At 37.8% G+C, this 16,680-nt stretch overlaps 1 long non-coding RNA gene across 1 annotated transcript in view; it reads left to right on the plus strand.

The window, feature by feature from the left end:
* Window positions 1–1,027: 1,027 nt before the first annotated feature.
* The window catches only part of LOC102962291, a 32,222-nt gene continuing 16,569 nt past the window's right edge, over window positions 1,028–16,680 (plus strand). Inside the window, exon 1 of the long non-coding RNA XR_006221680.1 lies at window positions 1,028–1,112. This is a non-coding gene — a long non-coding RNA (uncharacterized LOC102962291). The remainder of the gene's footprint in view (window positions 1,113–16,680) is intronic.

The following is a 16,680-nucleotide window of genomic DNA, read 5'->3' on the forward strand; positions in this document are numbered from 1 at the left end:
GTTGCAAGATAAACTGAAGTATATTATAATTTTAAAGAGTTTATTTGAGCATACATTCATGTGGAAGCAAAGCCAGAGATTATTTGATTATTTATAGTTAAACAATTTCCTTTTTGGGGAAAGCCTGGTTGGCTGTTTGTACTTGGTTATTCTTAGATTTCATTTTCTTAGATTCCAGTGCATTGATTCCAGCTTAGGTTTTGTTTATATGAGCTACCAGGGCATTAGTACCACCTGGTCTACTGGCCTCCTCATTTAATTACTTTAACAATTTATCCCTTTTGATCATCCTTTCACACATAACAACTTGACCAAAAATTTGGTATTAGCACCTCTCAAGCATCATTAGGTTAAATTGCTCTTGTCTTGTCATAAAATTCATTTGTATGTCATGTTCTTGGAAGAATTGTTTCTGCTGTTCATTTCATTGTTGATATTGTTTCTGTTTCTCCAAGCACAGTGAGACGATCTGATATAGTGCTGCTGGCTACACACAGAAATTTAAGACTCATGAGAAAACCCAGTGCACTAGGGGGAATAAAGTGATGGCTCTCAAGAGGAGGATATCAAGAGATTGAAGTATATTTCTTAGCCAGAGCCCCCGTGAGCCAAATCAATTGGTACCAAATAAATCCAACAGTGTACCTGACAAAGTATCAACCTGTTTTAGTCAAGTGACAAGTAATTTTTGTATTTAAGTTTTTATAATACCAAATGTGTTGATCTACATACAGCAGGAAGTAATTGCTATGGCACAGAATTCTCCTTGTATAGCCAACAAGTAATTTAAATTCTACTTTCTAAAACCAACTTATCAGCTCTAAACAATCCTTATGCTAAAAAGGCATATTTTGGGATGGCATATTTGTTACCCTTTATTCCCTGCCTTTGAAATTTCTTTAAAAAATTTTATAGTCTAGAAGTTGAATTTGTAGATTGCTTCATCTCACTGAATCAGTTTTTTACTCTTGATAACAGGTCAATTCATTAAACAGTTGTTTTTCATTTCAAGAAGTGGTGTTGCAGGTGGGCTCCCAAAGTGAGGCCGATATGGTGTGGGCAAGCAGATATTTATTAAGAAGCATTGCTATGGAAACAAAAGAAAAACAAAGGTAATAGTTGGAGCAGACTAAAAATCAGTTTCTGAGCCCACAGGAAAATGAGCCAACAATTCCAGATGTTGGCCTCCTAGACATTAGGCTTGAAGCATCTTCTGTAATGTGAATGTTTCTGGTGATGTCAGTAAGTGTACTGGTGAACCTTCTGGGTGGTTCACATGGCAGCAGGCACAAAGGTTGTCCGTACATGAACTATTGGGATGATGTCTATGAAGTTTATATTAGATAATCCAGCTTCAGCTTGCAGGGCTACTGGAAAATGGGCATTTTTGTTCTTAGTGATTCCAAATCAAAAAGCTGGAAGAAAATTGAAAATGTTAATTTGGAGAGTTGTAGCCAGATATTGGAGGAAATATGAAAAATTTAGGATCCAGTCAATTTTATAGGTAAATAGCAAAACCTCAAAGACAGTGAATAGGACTGGAATCTCATATCCACAAGGGTGTTTTACGGTTTTATACTAAAACTTAAGTTTTCTGTCTTTAATTATTCCCAATTTCCAAAAAAGACAATCACAGTAAGGCACGCTTGTTTGCAAAATAAGCCTAGTCTTGTTAAACTATGCTTATTTACCTAAGTGCAGTGAGAATAATGATTTCATGCATACAGTTGGCCCTTGAACAACACTGTCTGAACTGTGCAGGTTCACTTATGTTCAGGTTTTTAAAATAAATACAGTATAGTATTGTAAATGTATTTTTCTTTCTTATGATTTTCTTAATAACATTTTCATATATATATACAGACACAAAATATGTGTTAATTGACTGTTTAAGTTATTGGTAAGGCTTTCTAGTCCATCAGTAGTTATGTTTTTGGGGGACCCAAAAGTTACACATGGAGTTTCAATTGTGTGGGAGTGGGAGTGCTCTTAACCCCTATGTTGTTAGAGAGTCAACAGTATTCTCAAATATGATATTGCAGTTAAAGTTTGGTGATAGTTAAAGGGTTTTATGGACTCCATAAAATCCATCTTGGTTTCTTAAAATTGTCAGGTAATAAAGAATATCAGGTGAGAGTTTTAAAAGCCTCTTTGGGATAAGAAGCCAATTCAAGGACTTGCTCAGTTGTGTCTTGTTACAATGGATTCTTACTGAACTTACAAACATTAATATATCATCATGAAACACTAGAAATGTTTAATAAGAGTTTTGAATTCTGCAGGGATCAGAGAGTGAGTAAAAATATCCACTTTTTATTTATAAGAGAATAATTTACCAAATTGCTATAAGTTATGAGGAGCTTAAAACAAAAGAGAAAAGTGGTTATTTAAATATGGAAAACAAAACATTGAAGAACCAGCAATGTTTCAAGCAGCTATAAAAATTATAATCATAGAGGCACCTGGGTGGCTTAGTCAGTTAAGCTTCCAACTTTTGATTTTGGCTCAGGTCATGATCTCATGGCTCATGAGTTCAAGCCCTGTGTTGGGCTTTGTGGTGGACTTGGAGCCTGTTTAAGACTCTCTCTCTCTCTCTCTCTCTCTCTCTCTCTCTCAGTCCCCCTCTGTCCCTCACCTGCTCACACACTCTCTGTCAAAAAAAATTATAATGATAGTCATCAGTTAGTTTAGTCCCATGTAATTAATTCTTGATTAACATTTGATATTCAGTTAGCAGTGTTATGAACCTATGTATTAGAGTTCTGAAAAAAATTTTACCTTGCTCAGTAGTATGATCTTAAAGATATAAGAAATCTGTACTTGTCAAAATCCTTTCCAGGAATCTTTTTAGAGGAAGCACTTGTGTAAAAACATCAGAGTAAAACAGTATCTGGTTAGAATATGATGAAATTACAAGGAAGTGCCCTCATTTCTGTGGCATAAGTTTTAAGACAACTACAATGATGACTGATAACATTGCACCCAGACATATAAGATTTCTAAAAATTTCATACAATTTCTGGAATACTTACATAAATAACATATATCCATACAAATATAACCTAAAGAATGTTTAGGATCACTTCTTATTTGACAATTTTTCTTGTGTATTTTAACATACCAAATAAATCTAGTCAGGTTAACATCTCTCTTTTATAAAGTGAGAGAAAATTATTTTGAGATGTTCCAGGGACCCTTTGGTAATTCCCAAAGTTGCCTCAAGGTCAAAAAGTCATTTAGAATTTAATTATGGAAAGTTTGTAAAAAAATTCAAAAGGTTTGAATACTGTTGTTTATCTAGTAAATCAAAATGACAAAGACTTCTAAGGCAAATAAAGAAAGTTACTGTTTTGTGAAAAACCTTGAGAAAGAACTGAATCTTCTCCTAAGTAATAAAAGACGTGATATTGACAACATGAAGCAAAGAAAATTATTTTGATAAAACCCAAATTACCCAAAAGGTAAAGGAAAACTTTTCATAATCTCTTACCAAGAGCAGAACGATAGTCCAAGAAAATGTTTTCCTTTTAACAAGTAAAAGAGAATTACATTTTAATTTTGCATAGGCATACTATTGATATTAAAGCTCATTAAAAAAACTTTATAAATTCATTATATTTTAGCCAACTTGACCACTTAAGAGTTTCTGCCTCTCTATTTTCTATATCCATTTAGTTTTTTTTTTTTCTTCTTTCTCATTCTGAATAACTAATAATTCTGCTTTGGACAAAATCACTCTTTTCCTTCAGAAATGTATTTTCATATTTCATACATTTTCCTTCCAAAAAAAATCCTTTATCCCCTGCATACGAAGTTATTTCTCTTATTGCTAGTAGTTTCAATTCCATATATCGATTAGGATTCTTAACCCTTAGAGAACTTAATTTCTAGTGAAAACTAAGTAAGCAATTGTAGACTGTCTGTTACAGCAGCATTCTGTAGATTGGCAAATTTGTGACTACATTTCATAATTCCTGGAAATATGTCCTTTCTCATAGGAAAAATTTCAATGTGGCACAAAACATGTTTATTAATAAACCCAAACATTCTAGCTTCTCTGTAATAAGAAGGTAAAAGTAGATAAACCTATGTTTAGCAAACAATATATTAGAATTCTATCTTATTTGGAAATTGTTGGAAGGATAGTTTCATGTATGCAGTCCCACAATCCCCACTTAGCCACACAAGAATGGGCATTGGGTCCGGAATACTTTCCTACCAGTCAAGATAGAGCCCACTCGGCCTGTGCCAGCATTTTCACCTTGTGACACCTTATCTCACCTTGTTTAACTCTCTGAGTAGTCCTTTGTTTCTTTTTGTTAGTTTGTTTTTTAATTTATTTTTGAGAGGTAAAGTGAGCGGAGAGTGGGGGAGGGACAGAGAGAGAGGGGGCAAAGGATGCAAAGCAGGCTCTGTGCTGACAGCAGAGAGCGTGATGAGGGGTTTGAACTCATGATCCCTGAAATCATGACCTGAACCAAAGTTGGATGCTCAATCCACTGAACCACCCAGGTGCCCCAACTCCTTTGTTTCTTTTTAAAGTATATGCATCATGTGGCATCTGAGCAACCCACTGTTATATCTGCCCTCCATTAGGAGAGGATGGGTTTCTCCACTGAAGGAAGAAAGGGATGTGGCAGGTCAACTGAACTGTTTTGGCTGTTGAGAAAGACTACTGGCCAACAGGGACCAATAACTGCTATAGAAGACATTTTTTTTAATGTTAATGTTAAATGTAAAACATTTTTCCATCCATTGTTTATGTTGTGTTTTTCTTGGGTATTCTGCTACCAAGATGCAATGGGAAGATGGATTAAGAATACTTCCCTGGGAATGACAGCCAGTGAATGACATTTTATTCCATTGGGATTGGTGAAAGGAGTAGTTGGGCTTCAAATTCCTTCTAGAGACCTGTTTTTGTTTTTGTAAAAACTTGATTTGTAAGACAAGAACTGTTGTTTTTACTTCCTCAAATAGGTTGCATTCTAAATGATATCAAGGGGATGACCCACCCATCCAACTGCATTACCTGCTATTTTTTTTTTTTTTTTTACATATCAGGGAGATTTCCAACTAAGGTGGAAATCAAACAATTATGATGTTATAGATTTAGAGTTATGTGGTTTTGGAATGCTATAATAAATTATTTCATAAAGACTTTACAAAGGTTTCTTTACTCTTGGGTACATACTTCCATTTTATCCTAGGAAAGAACATAAAATTTTTACTATCAGATTTTGAATATTAGTCTCTAATTTGTCCAGTTTTTGAACTGGAGCTCCTTTTATTTTTTATTTTTTATTTTTAAAAATTTGTACCCAAATTGAGCAACAATGATTTCAGGAGTAGATTCCTTAGTGCCCCTTACCCATTTAGCCCACTCCCCCTCCAACAATCCCCTCCAGTAACCCTCAGTTTGTTCTTCATATTTATGAGTCTCTTCTGTTTTGTCCTCGTCCCTATTTTTATATTACTTTTGTTTTCCTTCCCTTATGTTTATCTGTTTTGTCACTTAGAGTCCTCATATGAGTAAAGTCATATGATTTTTGTTTTTCTCTGACTGACTAATTTTACTTAGCATAATACCCTCCAGTTCCATCCACATAGTTGTAAATGGCAAGATTTCATTCCTTTTGATTTCCGAGTAATACTACATTGTGTGTGTGTGTGTATATATATACATATATATATATACCACATTTTATTTAACCATTCATCCATTGGTGGACATTTGGGCTCTTTCCATACTTTGGCTACTGCTGATAATGCTGCTATAAACATGGGGTGCATGTGTCCCTTCAAAACACCACACCTGTATCCCGTGGATAAATGCCTAGTAGTGCAATTTCTGGGTCATAGGGTAGTTTTATTTTTAGTTTTTTGAGGAACCTCCATACTGTTTTCCAGAGTGGCTGCACCAGTTTGCATTGCCACCAACAATGCAAAAGAGATCCTCTTTCTCCTCATCCTCGCCAACATGTTGTTGCCTGAATTGTTAATGTTAGCCATTCTGACAGGTGTAAGGTGGCATCTCATTGTGGTTTTGATTTGTATTTCCCTGATGACGAGTGATGTTGAGCATTTTTTCATGTGTCGGTTGGCCATCTGGATGTCTTCTTTGGAAAAGTGTCTATTCATGTCTTTTGCCCATTTCTTCAATGGATTATTTGCTTTTTGGGTGTTGAGTTCGGTAAGTTCTTTGTAGATTTTGGATACTAACCCTTTATCTGATACGTCGTTTGCAAATATCTTCTCCTATTCTGTCGGTTGCCTTTTAGTTTTGTTGATTGTTTCCTTTGCTGTGCAGAAGATTTTATTTTGATGAGGCCCCAGTAGTTCATTTTTGCTTTTGTTTCCCTTGCCTCCAGAGACGTGTTAAGAAGTCGCTGCGACCAAATCAAAGAGGTTTTTGCCTGTTTTCTCCTCGAGGCTTTTGATAACTTCCTGTCTTACATTGAGGTCTTTCATCCATTTTGAGTTTATTTTTGTGTATGGTGTAAGAAAGTGGTCCATGTTCATTCTTCTGCATGTCATTGTCCAGTTTTCCCAACACCACTTGCTGAAGAGACTGTCTTTATGCCATTGGATATTCTTTCCTGCTTTGTCAAAGATTAGTTGACCATACATTTGTGGGTACATTTCTGGATTTCTATTGTGTTCCATTGATCTGAGTGTCTGTTCTTGTGTCAGTACCATACTGTCTTGATGATTACAGCTTTGTAGTATAGCTTGAAGTCTGAAATTGTGATGCCTCTTGCTTTGGTTTTCTTTTTCAAGATCATTTTGGCTATTCGGTGTCTTTTCTGGTTCCATACAATTTTAGGATTATTTGTTCTAGCTGTGTGAAGAATGCTGGTGTTACTTTGATAGGGATTGCATTGAGTATGTAGATTTCTTTGGGTAGTATTGAGATTTTAACAATATTTGTTCTTCCTATCCAGGAGCATAGAATCTTTTTCCATTTTTTTGTGTCTTCTTCAATTTCTTTTGTAAGCTTTTTATACTTTTCAGTGTATAGATTTTTTCATCTCTTTGGTTAGATTTATTCCCAGGTATTTTATGGTTTTTGGTGCAACTGTAAATGGGATCAATTCCTTGATTTCTCTTTCTGTCGCTTCATTGCTGGTGTATAGGAATGCAACCAATTTCTGTGCATTGATTTTATATCCTGCAACTTTGCTGAATTTATGAATCAGTTCCAGCAGTTTTTTTGTTCAATCTTTTGGATTTTCCACATACAGTATCATGTCATCTGCGAAGAGTGAAAGTTTGACCTCCTCCTGGCTGATTTGGATGCCTTTTATTTCTTTGTGTTGTCTGATTGCAGAGGCTAAGACTTCCAATACCATGTTGAACAACAGTGGTGAGAGTGGACATCCCTGTCTTGTTCCTGACCTTAGGGGGAAAGTTCTCAGTTTTTCCTCATTGAGGATGATATTAGCGTTGGATCGCTCATATATGGCTTTTATCATCTTGAGGTATGCTCCTTCTATCCTTACTTTCTTGAGGGTTTTTATCAAGAAAGGATGCTGTATTTTGTCAAATGCTTTCTCTGCATCTATTGACAAGATCATATGGTTCTTGTCCTTTCTTTTATTGATGTGATGAATCACATTAATTGTTTTGTGGATATTGAACGAGGCCTGCATCCCAGGTATAAACCCCACTTGGTCATGGTGAATAATTTTTTTAATGTATTATTGGATCCGGTTGGCTAATATCTTGAGGTTTTGTATCCAAGCTCATCAGGGAAATTGGTCTATAGTTCACCTTTTTAGTAGGGTCTATGTCTGGTTTTGGAATCAAGGTAATGCTGGCTTCATAGAATGAGTTTGGAAGTTTTCCTTCCATTTCTATTTTTTGGAACAGTTTCAAGAGAATAGGTGTTAACTCTTCCCTAAATGTTTGGTAGAATTCCCCTGGAAAGCCATCTGGCCCTGGATTCTTGTCTTTTGGCAGATTTTTGATTACTAATTCGATTTCCTTACTGGTTATGGGTCTGTTCAAATTTTCTATTTCTTCCTGATATTTCAGTTTTGGTAGTGTATATGTTTCTAGGAATTTGTCCATTTCTTCCAGATTGCCCATTTTATTGGCATATAACTGCTCATAATATTCTCTTATTATTGTTTTTATTTCTGTTGTTTTGGTTGTGATTTCTCCTTTTTCATTCTTGATTTTACTTATTTGGGTCCTTTCCTTTTTCTTCTTGATCAAAATGGCTAGTGGTTTATAAAATTGTTAATTCTTTCAAAGAACCAACTTCTGGTTTCATTGATCTGTTCTACTGTTTTTTTGGTTTCAATAACATTAATTTCTGATCCAATATTTATTATTTCCTGTCTTCTGCTGGTTTTGGGTTTCATTTGCTGTTATTTTTCCAGCTCCTTAAAGTGTAAGTTTAGGTTGTGTATCTGAGATCTTTCTTCCTTCTTTAGGAAGGCCTGGATTGCTATATAATTTCCTCTTATGAACGTCTTTGCTGTGTCCCAGAGGTTTTGGGTTGTGGTGTTATCATTTTCATTGACTTCCATATACTTTTAATTTCCTCTTTAACTGCTTGGTTAGCCCATTCATTCTTTAGTAGGATGTTCTTCAGTCTCCAAGTATTTCTAACCTTTCTAAATTTTTTCTTGTGGTTGATTTCGAGTTTCATAGTGTTGTGGTCTGAAAATATGCGCAGTATGATCTCGTTTTTTTTGTACTTACTTAGGGATGATTTGTGTCACAGTATATGGTCTATTCTGGAGAATGTTCCATGTGTACTGGAGAAGAATGCATATTCTGCTGCTTTAGGATGAAATGTCCTGGAAGATGGCGGCGTAGGAGGATGCTGGGCTCACCGCGTGTCCTGCTGATCACTTAGATTCCACCTACACCTGCCTAAAGAACCCAGAAAACCACCAGAGGATTAGCAGAACAGAGTCTCCAGAGCCAAGCCCAGACGAGAGGCCCACGGAAGAGGGTAGGAAGGGTGGCGAGGCGGTGCGTGCTCCACGGACTGGCAGGAGGGAGCTGGGGTGGAGACGCGGCTCGCCTGCCAAGCAGAGCCCCCGAGTCTGGCTGCAAAAGTGGAGGGGCCGGACGGACTGTGTTCCGACAGCAAGCGCGACTTAGCGTCTGGGAGGTCATAAGTTAACAGCTCTGCTCAGAAAGTGGGAAGGCTGGAGGACAAAGGGAGGGAGAGCTGCTGAGCCCCTGGATGGCAGAGCTCAGCTTGGAGGGGAACAAAGGCGCTTGCCAGCACCATCTCCTCCGCCCATCCCCCAGCCAAAATCCCAAAGAGAACCAGTTCCTGCCAGGGAACTTGCTTGCTCCGCGCAAACACCCAACTCTGTGCTTCTGTGGAGCCAAACCTCCGCAGCGGATCTCCCTCCCGCTGCCACAGGGCCCCTCCTGAAGTGGATCACCTAAGGAGAAGCGAGCTAAGCCTGCCCTTCCTGCCCCCGTGCACCTTGCCTACCCATCCCAGCTAATACACCAGATCCCCAGCACCACAAGCCTGGCAGTGTGCAAGTAGCCCAGATGGGCCATGCCATCCCACAGTGAATCCCGCCCCTAGGAGAGGGGAAGAGAAGGCACACACCAGTCTGACTGTGGTCCCAGCGGTAGGCTGGGGGCAGACATCAGGTCGGACTGCGGCCCCGCCCACCAACTCCAGTTATACACCACAGCACAGGGGAAGTGCACTGCAGGTCCTCACCACGCCAGGGACTCTCCAAAATGACCAAACGGAAGAATTCCCCTCAGAAGAATCTCCAGGAAATAACAACAGCTAATGAACTGATCAAAAAGGATTTAAGTAATATAAGAGAAAGTGAATTTAGAAAAATAGTCATAAAATTAATCGCTGGGCTTGAAAACAGTATACAGGACAGCAGAGAATCTCTTGCCACAGAGATCAAGGGACTAAGGAATAGTCACGAGGAGCTGAAAAGCGCTTTAAACGAAATGCAAAACAAAATGGAAACGACGACGGCTCAGATTGAAGAGGCAGAGGAGAGAATAGGTGAACTAGAAGATAAAGTTATGGAAAAAGAGGAAGCTGAGAGAAAGAGAGATAAAAAAATCCAGGAGTATGAGGGAAAAATTAGAGAACTAAGTGATACACTAAAAAGAAATAATATACGCATAATTGGTATCCCAGAGGAGGAAGAGAGAGGGAAAGGTGCTGAAGGGGTACTTGAAGAAATTATAGCTGAGAACTTCCCTGAACTGGGGAAGGAAAAAGGCATTGAAATCCAAGAGGCACAGAGAACTCCCTTCAGACGTAACTTGAATCGATCTTCTGCACGATATATCATAGTGAAACTGGCAAAATACAAGGATAAAGAGAAAATTCTGAAAGCAGCAAGGGATAAACATGCCCTCACATATAAAGGGAGACCTATAAGACTCGTGACTGATCTCTCTTTTGAAACTTGGCAGGCCAGAAAGGCTTGGCACGATATCTTCAGTGTGCTAAACAGAAAAAATATGCAGCCGAGAATCCTTTATCCAGCAAGTCTGTCATTTAGAATAGAAGGAGAGATAAAGGTCTTCCCAAACAAACAAAAACTGAAGGAATTCGTCCCCACTAAACCAGCCCTACAAGAGATGCTAAGGGGGATCCTGTGAGACAAAGTACCAGAGACATCGCTACAAGCATAAAACATACAGACATCACAATGACTCTAAACCCGTATCTTTCTATAATAACACTGAATGTAAATGGATTCAATGCGCCAACCAAAAGACATAGGGTATCAGAATGGACAAAAAAACAAGACCCATCTATTTGCTGTCTACAAGAGACTCATTTTAGATCTGAGGACACCTTTAGATTGAGAGTGAGGGGATGGAGAACTATTTATCATGCTACTGGAAGCCAAAAGAAAGCTGGAGTAGCCATACTTATATCAGACAAACTAGACTTTAAATTAAAGGCTGTAACAAGAGACGAAGAAGGGCATTATATAATAATTACAGGGTCTATCCATCAGGAAGAGCTAACAATTATAAATGTCTATGCGCCGAATACCAGAGCCCCCAGATATGTAAAACAATTACTCATAAACATAAGCAACCTTATTGATAAGAATGTGGTCATTGCAGGGGACTTTAACACCCCACTTACAGAAATGGATAGATCATCTAGACACACAGCCAATAAAGAAACAAGGGCCCTGAATGATACATTGGATCAGATGGACTTGACAGATATATTTAGAACTCTGCATCCCAAAGCAACAGAATATACTTTCTTCTCGAGTGGACATGGAACATTCTCCAAGATAGATCATATACTGGGTCACAAAACAGCCCTTCATAAGTTTACAAGAATTGAAATTATACCATGCATACTTTCAGACCACAATGCTATGAAGCTTGAAATCAACCACAGGAAAAAGTCTGGAAAACCTCCAAAAGCATGGAGGTTAAAGAACACCCTACTAACGAATGAGTGGGTCAACCAGGCTATTAGAGAAGAAATTAAAAAATATATGGAAACAAACTAAAATGAAAATACAACAATCCAAACGCTTTGGGGCGCAGTGAAGGCAGTCCTGAGAGGAAAACACATTGCAATCCAGGCCTATCTCAAGAAACAAGAAAAATCCCAAATACAAATCTAACAGCACACCTAAAGGAAATAGAAGCAGAACAGCAAAAACAGCCTAAACCCAGCAGAAGAAGAGAAATAATAAAGATCAGAGCAGAAATAAACAATATAGAATCTAAAAAAAACTGTAGAGCAGATCAACGAAACCGAGAGTTGGTTTTTTGAAAAAATAAACAAAATTGACAAACCTCTAGCCAGGCTTCTCAAAAAGAAAAGGGAGATGACCCAAATAGATAAAATCATGAATGAAAATGGAATTATTACAACCAATCCCTCAGAGATACAAACAATTATCAGGGAATACTATGAAAAATTATATGCCAACAAATTGGACAACCTGGAAGAAATGGACAAATTCCTAAACACCCACACGCTTCCAAAACTCAATCAGGAGGAAATAGAAAGCTTGAACAGACCCATAACCAGCGAAGAAATTGAATCGGTTATCAAAAATCTCCCAACAAATAAGAGTCCAGGACCAGATGGCTTCCCAGGGGAGTTCTACCAGACGTTTAAAGCAGAGATAATACCTATCCTTCTCAAGCTATTCCAAGAAATAGAAAGGGAAGGAAAACTTCCAGACTCATTCTATGAAGCCAGGATTACTTTGATTCCTAAACCAGACAGAGACCCAGTAAAAAAAGAGAACTGCAGGCCAATATCCCTGATGAATATGGATGCAAAAATTCTCAATAAGATACTAGCAAATCGAATTCAACAGCATACAAAAAGAATTATTCACCATGATCAAGTGGGATTCATTCCTGGGATGCAGGGCTGGTTCAACATTCGCAAATCGATCAACGTGATACATCACATTAACAAAAAAAAAAAAAGAGAAGAACCATATGATCCTGTCAATCGATGCAGAAAAGGCCTTTGACAAAATCCAGCACACTTTCTTAATAAAAACCCTTGAGAAAGTCGGGATAGAAGGAACATACTTAAAGATCATAAAAGCCATTTATGAAAAGCCCACAGCTAACATCATCCTCAACGGGGAAAAACTGAGAGCTTTTTCCCTGAGATCAGGAACACGACAGGGATGCCCACTCTCACCGCTGTTGTTTAACATAGTGCTGGAAGTTCTAGCATCAGCAATCAGACAACAAAAGGAAATCAAAGGCATCAAAATTGGCAAAGATGAAGTCAAGCTTTCGCTTTTTGCAGATGACATGATATTATACATGGGAAATCCGATAGACTCCACCAAAAGTCTGCTAGAACTGATACATGAATTCAGCAAAGTTGCAGGATACAAAATCAATGTACAGAAATCAGTTGCATTCTTATACACTAACAATGAAGCAACAGAAAGACAAATAAAGAAACTGATCCCATTCACAATTGCACCAAGAAGCATAAAATACCTAGGGATAAATCTAACCAAAGATGTAAAAGATCTGTATGCTGAAAACTATAGAAAGCTTATGCAGGTAATTGAAGAAGATATAAAGAAATGGAAAGACATTCCCTGCTCATGGATTGGAAGAATAAATATTGTCAAAATGTCAATACTACCCAAAGCTATCTACACATTCAATGCAATCCCAATCAAAATTGCACCAGCATTCTTCTCGAAACTAGAACAAGCCATCCTAAAATTCATATGGAACCACAAAAGGCCCCGAATAGCCAAAGTCATTTTGAAGAAGAAGACCAAAGCAGGAGGCATCACAATCCCAGACTTTAGCCTCTACTACAAAGCTGTCATCATCAAGACAGCATGGTATTGGCATAAAAACAGACACATAGACCAATGGAATAGAATAGAAACCCCAGAACTAGACCCACAAACGTATGGCCAACTCATCTTTGACAAAGCAGGAAAGAACTTCCAATGGATAAAGACAGTCTCTTTAACAAATGGTGCTGGGAGAACTGGACAGCAACATGCAGAAGGTTGAAACTAGACCACTTTCTCACACCATTCACAAAAATAAACTCAAAATGGATAAAGGACCTGAATGTGAGACAGGAAACCATCAAAACCTTAGAGGAGAAAGCAGGAAAAGACCTCTCTGACCTCAGCCGTAGCAATCTCTTACTCGGCACATCCCCAAAGGCAAGGGAATTAAATCAAAAGTGAATTACTGGGACCTTATGAAGACAAAAACCTTCTGCACAGCAAAGGAAACAACCAACAAAACTAAAAGGCAACCAACGGAATGGGAAAAGATATTTGCAAATGACATATCGGACAAAGGGCTAGTATCCAAAATCTATAAAGAGCTCATCAAACTCCACACCCGAAAAACAAATAACCCAGTGAAGAAATGGGCAGAAAACATGAATAGACACTTCTCTAAAGAAGACATCCGGATGGCCAACAGGCACTTGAAAAGATGTTCAACGTCGCTCCTTATCAGGGAAATGCAAATCAAAACCACACTCAGATATCACCTCACGCCAGTCAGAGTGGCCAAAATGAAGAAATCAGGAGACTATAGATGCTGGAGAGGATGTGGAGAAACAGGAACCCTCTTGCACTGTTGGTGAGAATGCAAATTGGTGCAGCCGCTCTGGAAAGCAGTGTGGAGGTTCCTCAAAAAAATAAAAATAGACCTACCCTATGACCCAGCAATAGCACTGCTAGGAATTTATCCAAGGGATACAGGAGTACTGATGCATAGGGGCACTTGTACCCCAATATTTATAGCAGCACTCTCAACAATAGCCAAATTATGGAAAGAGCCTAAATGTCCATCAACTGATGAATGGATAAAGAAATTGTGGTTTATATACACAATGGACTACTACGTGGCAATGAGAAAGAATGAAATATGGCCCTTTGTAGAAACGTGGATGGAACTGGAGAGTGTGATGCTAAGTGAAATAAGCCATTCAGAGAAAGACAGATACCATATGGTTTCACTCTTATGTGGATCCTGAGAAACGTAACAGAAACCCATGGGGGAGGGGAAGGAAAAAAAAAAAGAGGTTAGAGTGGGAGAGAGCCAAAGCATAAGAGACTGTTGAAAACTGAAACAAACTGAGGGTTGATGGGGGGTGGGAGGGAGGGCAGGGTGGGTGATGGGTATTGAGGAGGGCACCTTTTGGGATGAGCACTGGGTGTTGTATGGAAACCAATTTGACAGTAAATTTCATTTATTAAAAAATAAATTAAAAAAAAAAAAGGATGAAATGTCCTGAATATATCTGTTAAGTCTATCTGGTCCAGTGTGTCATTCAAAGACATTGTTTCCTTGTTGATCTTTTGATTAGATGATCTGTCCATTGCTGTAAGTGAGGTGTTGAAGTCTCCTACTATTATGGTATTACTATCAATGAGTTTCTTTATATTTATGATTAATTGATTTATATATTTGGGTGCTCCACATTTGGCACATAAATGTTTACAATTGTTAGGTCTTCTTGGTGGATAAACTCCTAAGCATGGAGCTCCTTTTAGGGTAAAAGAATCCTTTCAAATATTTTATTATCAGGTTTCATCTGGGACAAATAATATTCTTGTCAGTATTAAAGCCTTAAAGAGGCAAATTTTGATTCATTTAGTCTTTGAAACTTCTGCATACGAATAAAATACGCATCTTCTCTGGGGGAATTTCAGGCCTCTCTTTAGGTACTTCATAAATGGTTAGGTTTATGTATGTTAAAATTTCCTCACTGTGGACATTGAAATTCAAGATATTTTTTGGTAAGGTTAGCCCCCTTGTTCAAACAAGCACATTTCTGGGGTCTTATGTTTTATACACACAGTTAGCCAGAGTCCTAGATGGAGAAGGCCAAGACTCTTTGGACTCAGAGGAGCCCACTTTCTTCTTTTCCCCTTAAAATAAAATTTTATCTACCTGAGGCCTCAAACCAAGTAAGATTCAGTCCAGACAAGAAAATGCTCAAATAGTCAGAGAAGTCATAACTTAAAAGCTGTGGGATCAAATATTTAAGAGGGACCTACCAACAACCTTTTGAATCAACAGGAAAGCAGTGAGCATAAAGGACTCAGTGGGCACCTATGACTAATTTCCTCAGTACTCTTGAAGCCCTACCTCATGCCTCTTAAAAGACACACACAAATTTATTATAGACTGAAGTTAAGAGCTTCAACTATAAAACTCTTAGAGTAACATATAGGATTCAATATTCATAACCTTGGGTTGGGCATTTAAAATTAGATGTAACACCAAAGCAAAGGCAACAAAGAAAATTTAAAAATGAGACTTCAACAAAACTGAAAACTTTTATGTTACAACGGACACCATCAAGGGTTTGAAAAGATTAAAAAGAGAATGGGGGAAAATATCAACAAATCATACCTAATAAAAGACTTCTGAAATATAATTCAATGATAATTTGCTGCTAAACATTAGTAGCAAATCAAGATACTTTCTATGAAGGAAGGAAGATAAGTCATGGAGTAGAAGGGAGAGAGTACTCAAAAACTAAAGGCCTCAAGTGAATCTGGCACAGCTCAGATCAAGGCAAGATGAATGAGTCATAGGTGAGTTTACAGGGATTTCAGCTCCCTAGATTTAAGTTATTACCACCAAGTGTAGACCACTTCTGTTGGCCCTTTATATAATGAGCACTTTTTATTTAATTTTTCTTAAAATATACAATTTTAAAAATGGGCAAATATTTGAATATGCCTTTCTCCAAACTAGGTATACGAATGGCCAATAAGCATAGGAAAAGATGATAATCATAATTAGTTGTTAGAGAAATGCAAATCAAAACCACAATGAGATTCCAGTCACATATGGTAGGATGGTTAAAATTAAAAAGGCAGATCATGACAAATTTTGAAAAGGAAATGGAGAAATTGGAACCCCCATGTGTTGCTTTGGGGAATTTAAAATGGTGCATTTATTTTGGAAAACAGTTTGGTAGCGCCTCAAAATGTTAAAGATTGGGTTACTGTATGACCCTGCAGCTCAATTCCTAGATATATACCCAAGGGAAATAAAAGCATATTTCCACAAAAAATCTTTTACACAAATATTTATAGCAACATTATTATAGCCCCAAAGGAAAAAAAAAGTCCACCCACTGATCAATGGATAAATAACATGTGGCATATCCGTACTAAGAGTAAAAGTATTGATTCTCCATGCCAG

This window comes from Panthera tigris, chromosome C1 (assembly GCF_018350195.1).
Source record: "Panthera tigris isolate Pti1 chromosome C1, P.tigris_Pti1_mat1.1, whole genome shotgun sequence".
In the NCBI taxonomy this organism is placed as follows: domain Eukaryota; kingdom Metazoa; phylum Chordata; class Mammalia; order Carnivora; family Felidae; genus Panthera; species Panthera tigris.